Source organism: Hoplias malabaricus, chromosome 5, assembly GCF_029633855.1.
Source record: "Hoplias malabaricus isolate fHopMal1 chromosome 5, fHopMal1.hap1, whole genome shotgun sequence".
NCBI classification, from domain to species: Eukaryota; Metazoa; Chordata; class Actinopteri; order Characiformes; family Erythrinidae; genus Hoplias; species Hoplias malabaricus.
This window is the reverse complement of record NC_089804.1, coordinates 32,762,804-32,774,837: the sequence shown is the minus strand read 5'-3', so window position 1 is coordinate 32,774,837 and position 12,034 is coordinate 32,762,804. Positions and strand designations below refer to the sequence as shown.

General features: G+C 42.4%; 1 protein-coding gene across 1 annotated transcript in view; it reads right to left on the bottom strand.

Moving 5' to 3' along the window:
• Positions 1-12,034, bottom strand: part of cacna1sa (calcium channel, voltage-dependent, L type, alpha 1S subunit, a) — a 110,625-nt gene that overhangs the window by 8,251 nt on the left and 90,340 nt on the right. The window lies entirely within an intron of this gene.

The following is a 12,034-nucleotide window of genomic DNA, read 5'->3' as shown; positions in this document are numbered from 1 at the left end:
AACCCACTGAGCTTCCTGTTTTAAAACTTGCTCCCACCTCCATCCCGTCTCCACCCTTTTCTCATATTCATTTATCTAACGTGGGGGTCCTGCTTCATATGCATTCATAAGCCATAAGCATGCATGAACACCTCCCCAAAGACTTCTGAGTTCCCCTCCCCATTTCAGCCTCTACGGGCGTGGTCCGTACTAGCAAAACTCAGTTTTGTGCTAATCAATAGTCGATCACTCATGGACAAAGCTACAACATGTTATATCCTCATCGTTCAGAATGAATTGGGTTTGTTTTTTCTCTGAGACTTGGCAACAACCAGGGGACTATATTCATGTTAATCTCCTGATGCCTAATAGTTATAATAATATGACTAAACCTAGGTCTTAAGGAAAAGGATGTGACTTAGGAGCAAATACATTTAACATTTGCCTCTAGCACTTTCATGATGTAACGTCATTTGAATATTTAGCTTTGAAAATAATAGATCCATTAACCCTAATGCTTCTGCTAATCTGTAAACCTCCTAAAACAGATTTTTTTTCTGAGTTTAGTGTATTTCTCACTATGGTCTTTGCAGTATGTCAAGCAATAATTGTTCTAGGTGACTTTAATATCCATGTTGATACTGACAGCTGTGTATCTGCTGAGTTTCTGGCAATGCTTTTCCTTGACCCAGCATATTAACTTTCCTACTCACTCTTGTGGACATACACTGGATTTCATTTGCTCTTCTGTTTTGGCTACTACTTCTGTCACTGTAACGCTAGTTGGCATCTCTGATTATAAACTCATAGAGGCAAATGCTAGCATTCCAGTCCCTTGGTCAGCTTGGGCGAAATATTTCACATCTTTTCGCTATTGATCCACTTATCTACGCTGACAGCCTGCTGTGATCCTCCCTTTCAACTGTTACTGACCTTTCCTGCCCTAATGCTATACTTTCTGTCTATAATAGTATCATTTCAGATTTGCACCTCTTAAGTCTAGACTGGTTCCTTCAGGTAATTCTTTTCCATGGTTTACCTCTGCGCTAAAAAGATAAAAGATATTTAAGCCAATACATCATATATATTTGAGAATGAATACCTTGTATATATTTTGAATGCTAATATATTGAGTATACTAATTCAATTACCAACTATTCTAGCTATTAGAGATTAATTACCATTCTTTTAAATTGAGAAAGGAATCGGTTTTCGTCATAGTACCCTGATTCACGTTACTCGATTCATCCATTCATCCATTATCTGTAACCGCTTATCCAATTTAGGGTCACGGGAGGTCCAGAGCCTACCTGGAATCATCGGGCGCAAGGCGGGAATACACCCTGGAGGGGACGCCAGTCCTTCACAGGGCAACACAGACACACACACATTCACTCACACCTACGGACACTTTCGAGTCACCAATCCACCTGCAACGTGTGTTTTTGGACTGTGGGAGGAAACCGGAGCACCCGGAGGAAACCCACGCGGACACGGGGAGAACACACCAACTCCTCACAGACAGTCACCAGGAGCGGGAAACGAACCCACAACCTCCAGGCCCCTGGAGCTGTGTGACTGCGACACTACCTGCTGCGCCACCGTGCCGCCACTCGATTCATGTTTAGAATATATTCACCTGAGGATAGTGTATTTTCACAAGATTACACAATAATAATGATACTAATACATCTGACAATGCATATGTGGCACTATGGAATAGTTAAATAAATGAAAATAGTAGCCCCCCATTTTATTTTTATGTCTAAGGTCACTTTCACTGTAAAAACTACTGTTAATGTCTCTTTTATTATTTAACTGTATAATATATAATTTCGCCAGTAGAGTGCCTCGGTGCCATATGCCCCAGTGGTTGACGCTCCGACTGGCAAAAGGAGTCGGTCAGTACTTGGTGTAGCGGTTAGCAGATAACACACCGAGTAGCTCCTGTAACCTGCTATTTTCTGTGTTTTGCAGGTAAGCTGGGTGATAAATCATATATGACTGAGAGTACACAGTAGTATATTGTGTGGTCAAAATGGTGGACTCGTGTTCGAGGGGCTGTGGTAATGTGCTGCAGAGCTGTTTTAGGTCTGTAAGTTTGGAGATAGACGCTAAGGCTAAATGTGAAATCAGACTGAGTCTCATGCTAGGCTGTGGAGCACATGTGGTCTTATACATGTACCAGTCCGGTTAGTCGGCTGAAATTAAAGTCTGTAGTAGCCATACAACTATTTTGGGTTTAAAACTGCACTATATATCTTCTGTTTAGCGGAGGAAGTGTAAAATGCTTTCTGGTTATTTCATTAAGATGGAATGTAAAAGAAATATGCTAAAAAGATATCCATTTAAAATGGAGTTAGTTTAAAATACAATTTATAAGAGTACTGGGTTGAAAGGGATTAAAAACCAACTAAAATTGTTGTTAAAAACACTATAAAACTCTAATCAGAGTTCACAACGATATTGGTCTATACAGTAAAATGTGTGATTGAGTTCATGAATTCAAGTGATGCGTGTAAAACTATAAAAGTGCAGAGACAGTAATGTAATTGGTTATAATAAGGATTGTTCAAAGAGTACTGTTTTATTATTTGGGTTTACAATACAAGTGTATTGTGTCATGGTTGTTGTAAGGAAAAAGGAGTTAGTCAGTACTTGGTGTAGCGGTTAGCAGATAACACACCGAGTAGCTCCTGTAACCTGCTATTTTCTGTGTTTTGCAGTGCATAAACAGAATAAATATGTTGAACCGGAGATGAGTTGGCCCATCATTTTCAAGAGTGTAACACATAACTGGATTAAAGAAAAAAACACGTTCAAGGTGATTCTCTTTTGGGAGAGAGAGAGTGAGAGAGAGAGAGAGAGAGAGAGAGAGAGAGAATGCTTCTGGTGGAATATTATTTCGCAAATGTCCACTTGGGGGCACTGATGGTCCATGCTGTTCCAGCTGGGTGGAACTCCAATGTTCTGGGAACACCTTAGTGGCGGTCAGGCCATATGGCGATTTTCCTGATAAGATAATAGTCCGACAGTCCGACACAGAGGGTGATAAAATGCTCGGGGGTCCTGGGGTCTCCCCCCTTGGTGAGTTTCATAATCCAGTTCCCAAGGCTCTGGTGAGTGATCTTTTAGTTTAATGGTAATCATAAAGTTTGAAGAGGACCAATTAGTGTCATACTGGGGGTCACTAAAAAGTGTGCTGCTTAGCCTTCTGGCTGTCAGACATATGTGTGTGCATGAGTGTGTGTGTGTGTGTGTGTGTGGGTGTGTGTGTGTAGTCGTTCAGTACACACACTTTGTGGAATGTGAGGTCTTGATAAAAGTAAGTCAAAGTCTGAATTTTAGCGTTTTTTCATTTCTTGATCTAGATCCATCTTCCACTACAGTCCCCCCTTTTTTCAGTTTTATGGTCCAGTAGGGAATTTTGCTGTAGAGGGAGGTGAGGTCAGCAAGCACATTCAAATACATTTTCAGAGCAGATGTCTTCCTATCAGTGTGTATGTGTGCATATTGAGTGCTGTTGTGTACTGAAGGACTTCTAATTACTTATGGGTAGTTCTTGTTCAAACACAACCTCGAGAGCTGATTCTTCGACATTGCCCTCGGCTTCATATCTAAAACTTGGGGGCCCACCTCTCTTGGCTCTCTTATATCTAACAAACTTAACCAGACCAGGTTTCTAACCTGCTCTGTAGGGCTTGAGTGCTTTTGAAATAGAACCAAGCTATACCAAAGGTCAAAAGATAATCCTACCAGTGCAACTAGTAAGTTGTCTGGAGTGGACCATGCATATGTGACAGGCTGTACTGGCCAAAGGGGTTGAAACAACAGTTCTTTAAGAGTTAGTGTTTTAGTATCTAGCTTGATGGTGTGCTTGGAGAATAAATCTGAAATGTATATGTCGCTCTCATATTGGTCAGGGTTCAGATGATACAGGGCCAGGTCTCCCACATGTAGGATCACATTTAAGGGGCCGTCTACCCAGAAAGTCTGGCTAGGAAGGGGTACCCTTTCTGAGGTGTCATGTTGATCATAGGTTAGTAGGGCCTCTGTAAAGGGGGTGTTAACCAACCAACGGTTTCCAACAATCTCAGCTTGGGTACTGGTTACCAAGCGTCGAGGTGTGATGACCACCGGGCATTCAGTATTACTCATCATATGCTTAAGGCCACAAATCCCATTCGTGCTGTCACGCATAAAAGGTTTGCTAGGGCACAAGTAGTGGATGTCTTTGGTGAGTGTGCACATAAGCAAGTTAGGCACCAAGTGTAGATCAGGGTTATCATCTTGGTGTGCTACAAGAGGTGTTGTTTTTACACAAACATAGGCAGAATCTTGCCAGAACCCAAAGTTAATGACATCTTTCAAACGGTAGATGTTTTCAGGTGGCATTATGGGAAGGTTAATGATGAATGCTAATTCTCTGTCTTGGGGATTGACTTAAATTGGGATGGTGCTACCTAAGGTGTAGGCTAGGTGGGCCTAGAGATCAGTGACTACTTCTCGAGTTGCTGTAGACAGAATCTCCTGTACTAAGGATAGAGGAACCAGAGAGGGGGGAACCCTCCCCATGGCTAAGCTATCCACAGAGGAGCTGATTTCTTGTAGCATATCAGACAATAGCATATTCACAAGCTGGATGTGGGCAAGGTCAAGTTGTACTACTGAAAGCAAAGAGTTAACCGTCTGGAGAGTTTTGTTCAATGCAACACTGTGAGCATTGAGTACTACGACGGTGCCTTGTAGGGTTTGCCTGATTGTTTGCAGGTAATGTTGCTGCTTGTTTAATTGGGTTTTAATGTTTGGAATTTCAGCTTGCAATTCTCCTACTTGACGTTTGACAGTGGCTAAGTTGGCGGCGTTGACGGCAGACATTCCAAGGCTCAGTAGTGATCCCACAGTTGCAGCTGCCATTAGCAATTCCCCTATGAAACATTTAGATAGTTTATTAAAACCACTTAATTCTGATTGCATTACGGTAAACTTTTGTAGCTGGTGGAGCATGTCAGCTACGTCAGCTTCTGCATGGCTGATAGCTTCCTCAGTCCATCTAGCTCCATTCCGGCCAGTTTGCAAGGCGGTTATCAGTAGGTTTTTTCTACATGCTTCAGCGGGATTCAACCGTACAAATACTCTTTGGGTATGTAGGCGACAGTTAGTGATTAGCATTCCTGGCTGGTCTTTCATTATTATCCCGGAGTCAGGACCCAGTTCAATCACTTCAGGGAGTATTATGGTTCCTAGGGAGCCGATGATCAGGAGAATGAGCTGCAGGGCCATCCTACCGGGAGAAATGCTCATGATTAGATTTGGGTACTTACGGCAAGTCACTTTTAGAAAAAAATTTCAACTTTACCCCGCTTTTGATAAAAAGTTTATATCTAGGATAAACACTCTACAATAATTAACGATGAGGGACTAGGATCTTGCACCCTGAGTGTCCTCAGTCTGGTTAGAAGCTTGTTGCTTGCTGAAGAGTGAAAGGAAGAGGGGAAAAGAGACAGAAGAACTAAAGTTGGGAGAAGAAGGCGTAGCTGATTGTTAACCAACACCCGTCTTGCCTTTGGTTCTAATGTTTATGACCTAACACAAACATTAGTGTCCCCTACAGGTCCCATAAGGGGTTTTGTGTGGTCTGATTTGGTTGCGGTGGACCCATTTGAGCTTGGCACTACCCTGATATTTGTTGATTTTGATCTGGTACACAACAGGGGACAGTTTGTTAGTGATGTCATAGGGACCGGACCATCGGGGTAGGAATTTGTGGACCAAATTCCCCCGTTTTTCGCGACCTTCCAACAGGTTGGACAAAGATGTAGTAGCACACCTTGTCCCCTATTTGGAGTTCGTCATGGGATGCCTTATGATCATAGTACACTTTGCGACCTATGCACTTTTTTCCAGTTTCTGCTGGGCAAATGCAAAAGTGGCTTTGAGGTGTTTCCACAGATCCTCCATATACTGATGTGTAGGCTAGCTTCACCTGGCTGATATAACAGATGTAGAGGCAGAGTCATCTGTCTCCCTGTCATCAACTCAAAGGGTGAGACCCCGACCGCATCATGTGGTGTCGCACGTATGGCCATCAGTACAAGGGGAAGCTTGTGAGACATCCCAGTCTCGCTGGTTTGCTGCTACATACTCTTTCAGTATGCTAACAACAGTTCTGTTGACTCGCTCTACCTGACCTGAGCTTTGAGGATGGTAGCTAATGTGAAGGCTGGCTTTTACTCCTAAGAGCTGCCAGAGTTGCTGCATGACTTCTGCTGTGAAACGTGTCCCTCTGTCAGAGTTGACACAGCTGGGTAGGCCAAACCATGAGAGGACATGGTTTATCAGTAAGTAGGCAGTGGTTAGCACTGTTTCATTCTGTGCAGGGAGGCATTCTACCCATTTACTGAATGCACACGCGACTGTGAGGAAGTACTTGTTACCTCTCACTGTTCGGCTGAGTGGTCCAACCCAGTCTATCTGGAGGTTTGACCAAGGGAACGATAACCCTTTCTTTTGCAAGGGGGCTCTATGAAGAGGATTTGAGGGTTGAAATTGGCAACATACCAGACAGCCTTTAATGTAATCAGCCACATCTCTTACCATGTGGGGCCAATATGCCACCTGCCAGAGGGCATGGTGTGTTGCTTTGACCCCTTTGTGTCCCGCAGATGGGGAGTCATGGGCGTGCATCAACATCACCCCCCTGTGGCACTGAGGAACCATGAACGCAGGTGAAGTATACGAGTCAGTGGCATGAACAAGCAAGCTTTTGATGACCTGGAGGGATGCTCCGGCGCTGTATAGGTCTTTAAGGCCTGGTATGGTGTCAAGATCGTGAGCTGAGATAGGACATGTAGATGGGTCAGAGACATGCATAAGCTTTTTTGGAAATGGACGGGTCCCGAGCCTGGAGAGCAATTAAGTCGGCATCAGAAAAAGCAGGGTTAATGGAGACAAAGGTGCTTTTAGCATTGTCAGGTGACGCTGTCGCTACTGTTCAAGACCATGTAATAGCTAGGACATTGATGTCGGGTGGGTTTGGATAAAGGACATGATCTGAGTTGTTCTGAGTTGTTCACTCATATCCCTTATGGGGATATGCTGGTTTTCCGCGGCCCGCACCACAGTTTTCTGCAGGGTAGTAGTCACGACCATACCCAGACCTGTCCTGAGGGTTCCAGGAATCTTTGCCTCAATTTCTATCTGGCCTGTGAAGAGGGTAGCGTTTGTAGTGGTGTGAGGGCAGAGGAGATTTCGGGCCCTTTCTGGACCACAGAGTTGGTGAAGGGTCCCAAGCAGATCTTGATGGATCGGCCTGGTAGCACCCTCCAATTCCAAGGGTGGAGAGTTGGAGTCGACATTTAAGACCTGGGGTATTTCAGACCATTTGTTTGCATTTTGTTGGGATATTAGGAAACCTCTAAGAGCTACGTCACGCAGCTGTCTGCTAGACAGGGTGCAAGGGCAAGCTGAGACTCCCAGCCGATGACTAGTGTGGGGATGGAGGTTTTAGATAAATAATGATTAAAAATTTAACTCTTCCTCCATTCCGGAGTCATTTCTAGGTCCGAAATATGCCTGCCTGAGTCTGTTATAATACTGCTGAGAGGATTCCTGGCATTGCTGTTTTACATTCAAAGCATCGGCTGTGACAGGTAATTGGAGAATTCTTCCTCCAATGCTTGGCAAAGCACGTCATATTGCGCTTTCACATAGTCTGGCTGGCGTTCAATGAAGTTACTGATGTCTCAGCTAGAGGTCAGTTTAATCACATATAGTTTGTCATCTACTGTGATTCCGGGGAACCGTTGTACAAACCGGATTCCAAAAAAGTTGGGACACTAAACAAATTGTGAATAAAAACTGAATGCAATGATGTGCAGATGGCAAATGTCAATATTTTATTCGTAATAGAACATAGATGACAGATCAAAAGTTTAATCTGAGTAAATGTAACATTTTAAAGGAAAAAATGTTGATTCAAAATTTCACAGTGTCAACAAAGTAGCAATAAGTGGCTGGAAATAGGAAACTGAGCATATAACGAACAGCTGGAAGACCAATTAACACTAATTACGTCAATTGACAACATGATTGAGTATAAAAAGAGCTTCTCAGAGTGTCAGTGTCTCTCTGAAGCCAAGATAGTAACCACCATCCACCATTGTTGCGCAGAAAGATAGTGCAGCAATACCAGAATGGTGTTACCCAGCGTAAAATAGCAAAGACTTTAAAGTTATCATCATCAACCTTGCATAACATCATCAAAAGATTCAGAGAATCTGGAACAATTGCTGTGCATAAGAGTCAAGGCCGTAAAACTCTACTGGATTCTCATGATCTTCGGGCCCTTAAACGTCACTGCACCTCAAACAGGAATGCCACTGTCAAGGAAACAATAGAATGGGCTCAGGAATACTTCCAGAAAGCATTGTCAGTGAACACAATCCACCGTGCCATCCGCCACTGCCAGCTGAAACTCTAAAGTGCAAAGAGGAAGTCATTTCTAAGCAAGCTCCACAAGCTCAGACGTTTGCACTGGGCCAGGGGCCATTTTCTTTTAAAATGGAGTGTGGCAAAATGGAAGACTGTTCTGTGGTCAGATGAGTCATGATTTGAAGTTCTTTATGGAACACTGAGACGCCATGTCATCCAGACCAGAGAGGACAAGGATAACCCAAGTTGTTATCAACGCTCCATTCAGAAGCCTGCGTCACTGATGGTATGGGGTTGCATGAGTGCTTGTGGCATGGGCAGTTTGCATGTCTGGAAAGGCACCATTAATGCAGAGAACTATGCTCAACAGCACGGTGAAATTTTTAAACAACATATTTTTCCCTTAAAATGATACATTCTCTCAGTTTAAACTTTTGATCTGTGATTTATGTTCTATTCTGAATAAAATATTAGATATTGGCACCTCCACATCATTGCATTCAGTTTTTATTCTCAATTTGTTTAGTGTTCCAACTTTTTTGGAATCCGGTTTGTAGATAGAAATCTTTCAGGTAAGTAAATATGTCATTAGAATCATCTGGTTTGGGATCAAAGCGTGTTATATTGCGTGTGATTTTGTCCAGGTCCTTGTACGAGGGACTGGGAGAGTGTGGAGGCTGAGGGGGCCAGGCACTGGGTTGCAGTGCTCTGAGCCTAGCAGGGCATTGAAATGGACGGCTGACAGGAGACACAGGGGCAGGCGCAATAACTGTTGAGACCAGAGGAGGTGCTACAGCAGCTCTGAAGGTTATTGTCCCTGAGTCTGGTTCCTGATCTTCACTGTCTTCTGTCGTGGGAAACAATTTTATTACTTTGTATTTGTGGACAAATATCCTTAAATGATGATTAGTTAAATTAGCATTTATAACTACATACTCATTGTGTGAAATCTTGTACCTTATATGCATTTATATGAATGACTAACCAGCATTTACATTATGTATCACTTACACATGTAGTTAAACATTTTTTGATCCTGCACGACTAACTCTATGGCATGATAACTCACATGATATTTACACATTCTTAATTCTTAATGTCTAACCTTGAACAGATGTGCACTCCAGGCTTTTAGCACACTGACATTAATCATAGTGTTGGCCCAGGAGGGCTGAAGTGTAGGGGCATGTTGTTGACCTTGAAGTGCATTTATGACTCCCTAAATTTTGGTCTCACGGGAGAGGAGTGCTGTGAAGAGAGGGCCATTGTCAGCCTGGCCGATAACGAATGTCTTCGGGGTCACGGCATGCACTTGAATCTTGCATGTGAAGAGCTGAGTACTAACACGTGAAATTATGCATATTAATATACGCTAATCAGCCAGAAAACGGCTCACCGGCAGGGTTTACGTCATATGGGGTATAACTGTCGGAGTCAGATTTTGAGAGGTCAGAGCTTTACTTGGGAGGGGTATTAAACTGTTCTCGATGTATTGTTCTCCTGGATCCAGTATTGTTAAATAAATACTTTGATTTGCTTTGAACTTCACTCGACTGGTGTCTGCGACTCTTCCGGAACGAACACACCTCCCCAAAGAGGGAGGGTGTATTTTGGACCTTTTTGATATTTTCTAAATTTTAATTACTTTGAGAACGGTCCAAAAGAACATTTTTATCTTCACTTCCTGCTGGTCCTGTCTTTTGGTAGCGGTGCTAGGTGACACATTAGGAGTGACCGATTGCAGGGTGTTCCCTTCAGCCATTTCTTGCTATGGCTGACTTAATTCTGCCTCCAACTTTGCCCGCTGTTGCCGTGACACATCAAGTTACGTTCACTGTCCATACACTCTTCAATTCTCGCTAGTTATGAAGTGATTTCCCTGTAATCACGCACTTTAACTCGATGGACCCTATATATATAGCTATTTTGCTATTCCGTTTATTTGTCAGTGCCTCTTTCAGTTGCATTTAAACAGTAATTATGTGACATATTGAATATGGCTATGTTGTTTTATTTTCTAAAGAACCTTAGCTACTCAAATATGTAATCACTTGAGGTTTTCATGCTGACCGATAAATCAATTTTTCTATAAATTTGTCATGTTTTGACCAAAAAATTTAACTAGCGCCTGCTTTTTTTTTCATATTTCTCAATGTACAGCCTTGAAATAATATTCCCACAGTGGATATCTTGACACAGATTGTTAGTGTGAGGTGTATTTTAGTTGAAAACATAAGCATTTTTGATGCTAATTTATTACATGTCATATTACTGTGACAAAATACATTTTTAGCATCAGACGGACATATTTTTCTTGATATTCTAAGCTCTGGGATGTATGACTGATAAAGTTCTGACAGTCACAGCAGGCCCAGACTTTCAGGAATTTAGTTCAGGGCAAATATGGACAATATCCCAACAAATAAAAAACATTTTGGTACTTTGGCAGTTTTCTCAGATGCTGATAATGTTTACAGTTATTATTATTATTATAATCTTTTTAAAAAATGATGAAATAATACTTGTTTATTTAGAAAACACACAATAAATAATTATTTAAGCTTTTTAGTTTATATTTGTTGATCTAATGCAGTGTTATTTGATGTGAAACCTAAAAAAAACCTTGAAAAACTATAAATCAATAATAGAAATATGTTTTTGCTGATGACTCATTTTTCTGCCCAGAGACAGCGTGGGTTGACGTTATGTGAGTCAAAACGAAACTGAAAGTAAACAGCGTCTTTCTTGTCCCTTTTTCAGCGTTTTTTTTTATGATTTTAGCGCCTATCATTAGTCTTTCATGACAAGGACATAAGACCAAAATTTTGAAGGAGCGCCTTGATTTTTAGGTGGGTTTTCACACTGGATTACTCCCAGAGGCTTCACAGCACCGCAATGAGAGTGCTATTTTTAGAAACGGTAGGATCTGCGCTTTCTAACGGTATACGGAGCTCACAGAAGCATTCAGACATTCAAGACTTACAAAGCTGATTATATAAGATGTGTTTCTACCCCGCAAAATGCGGGGTTCGGGTTCAAAGAGGGATTTAGGCTTTCTCTGTTTTTGGAGGCGTTTTGGATTTTCCCTGTTAGTTTTAGCTCAGCCCCTTGAAAGGGGTCGGTCGCTGCTCGAATCTGAGTTCAGTCCTCGGGGGAGGAGCTTAAGAGTGCAGACCGCCTAGTGTGCGATTTGTTTAGCTTTGGTAGCGATCCAAATGTCTTAAATGAGTGGAGGGACCCGGTCCAATTAGTCCTTCAAGCCAGATTCCGTGGCTGGGGTTAAAACGGAGCAAATTTTTTTCACTGCGGGACACACACAATGTGAATTTGCTAAGGCCTATTAACGTCTTATACATGCTAATAAAAAAGGTGCGGGGGGCCGCACACTTCAAAAAGCAATCATACTTATTTTTCAATGGTATTTACAACAACAGAGATATTCAACAGTAACACACACACAACACGAGATTGCCCACATCAAGCTTTTGAACATCAACCATTATCAGTGACAGATACAGCGGAAATTATTTTTAAACCAAGCTGAGATTATTGAGATTATCCTTGAAAGACCAGCATCCGCCACTGGGCGGAGGGTCCGAGTTTGGCCCTCTCAGGTCCCGTG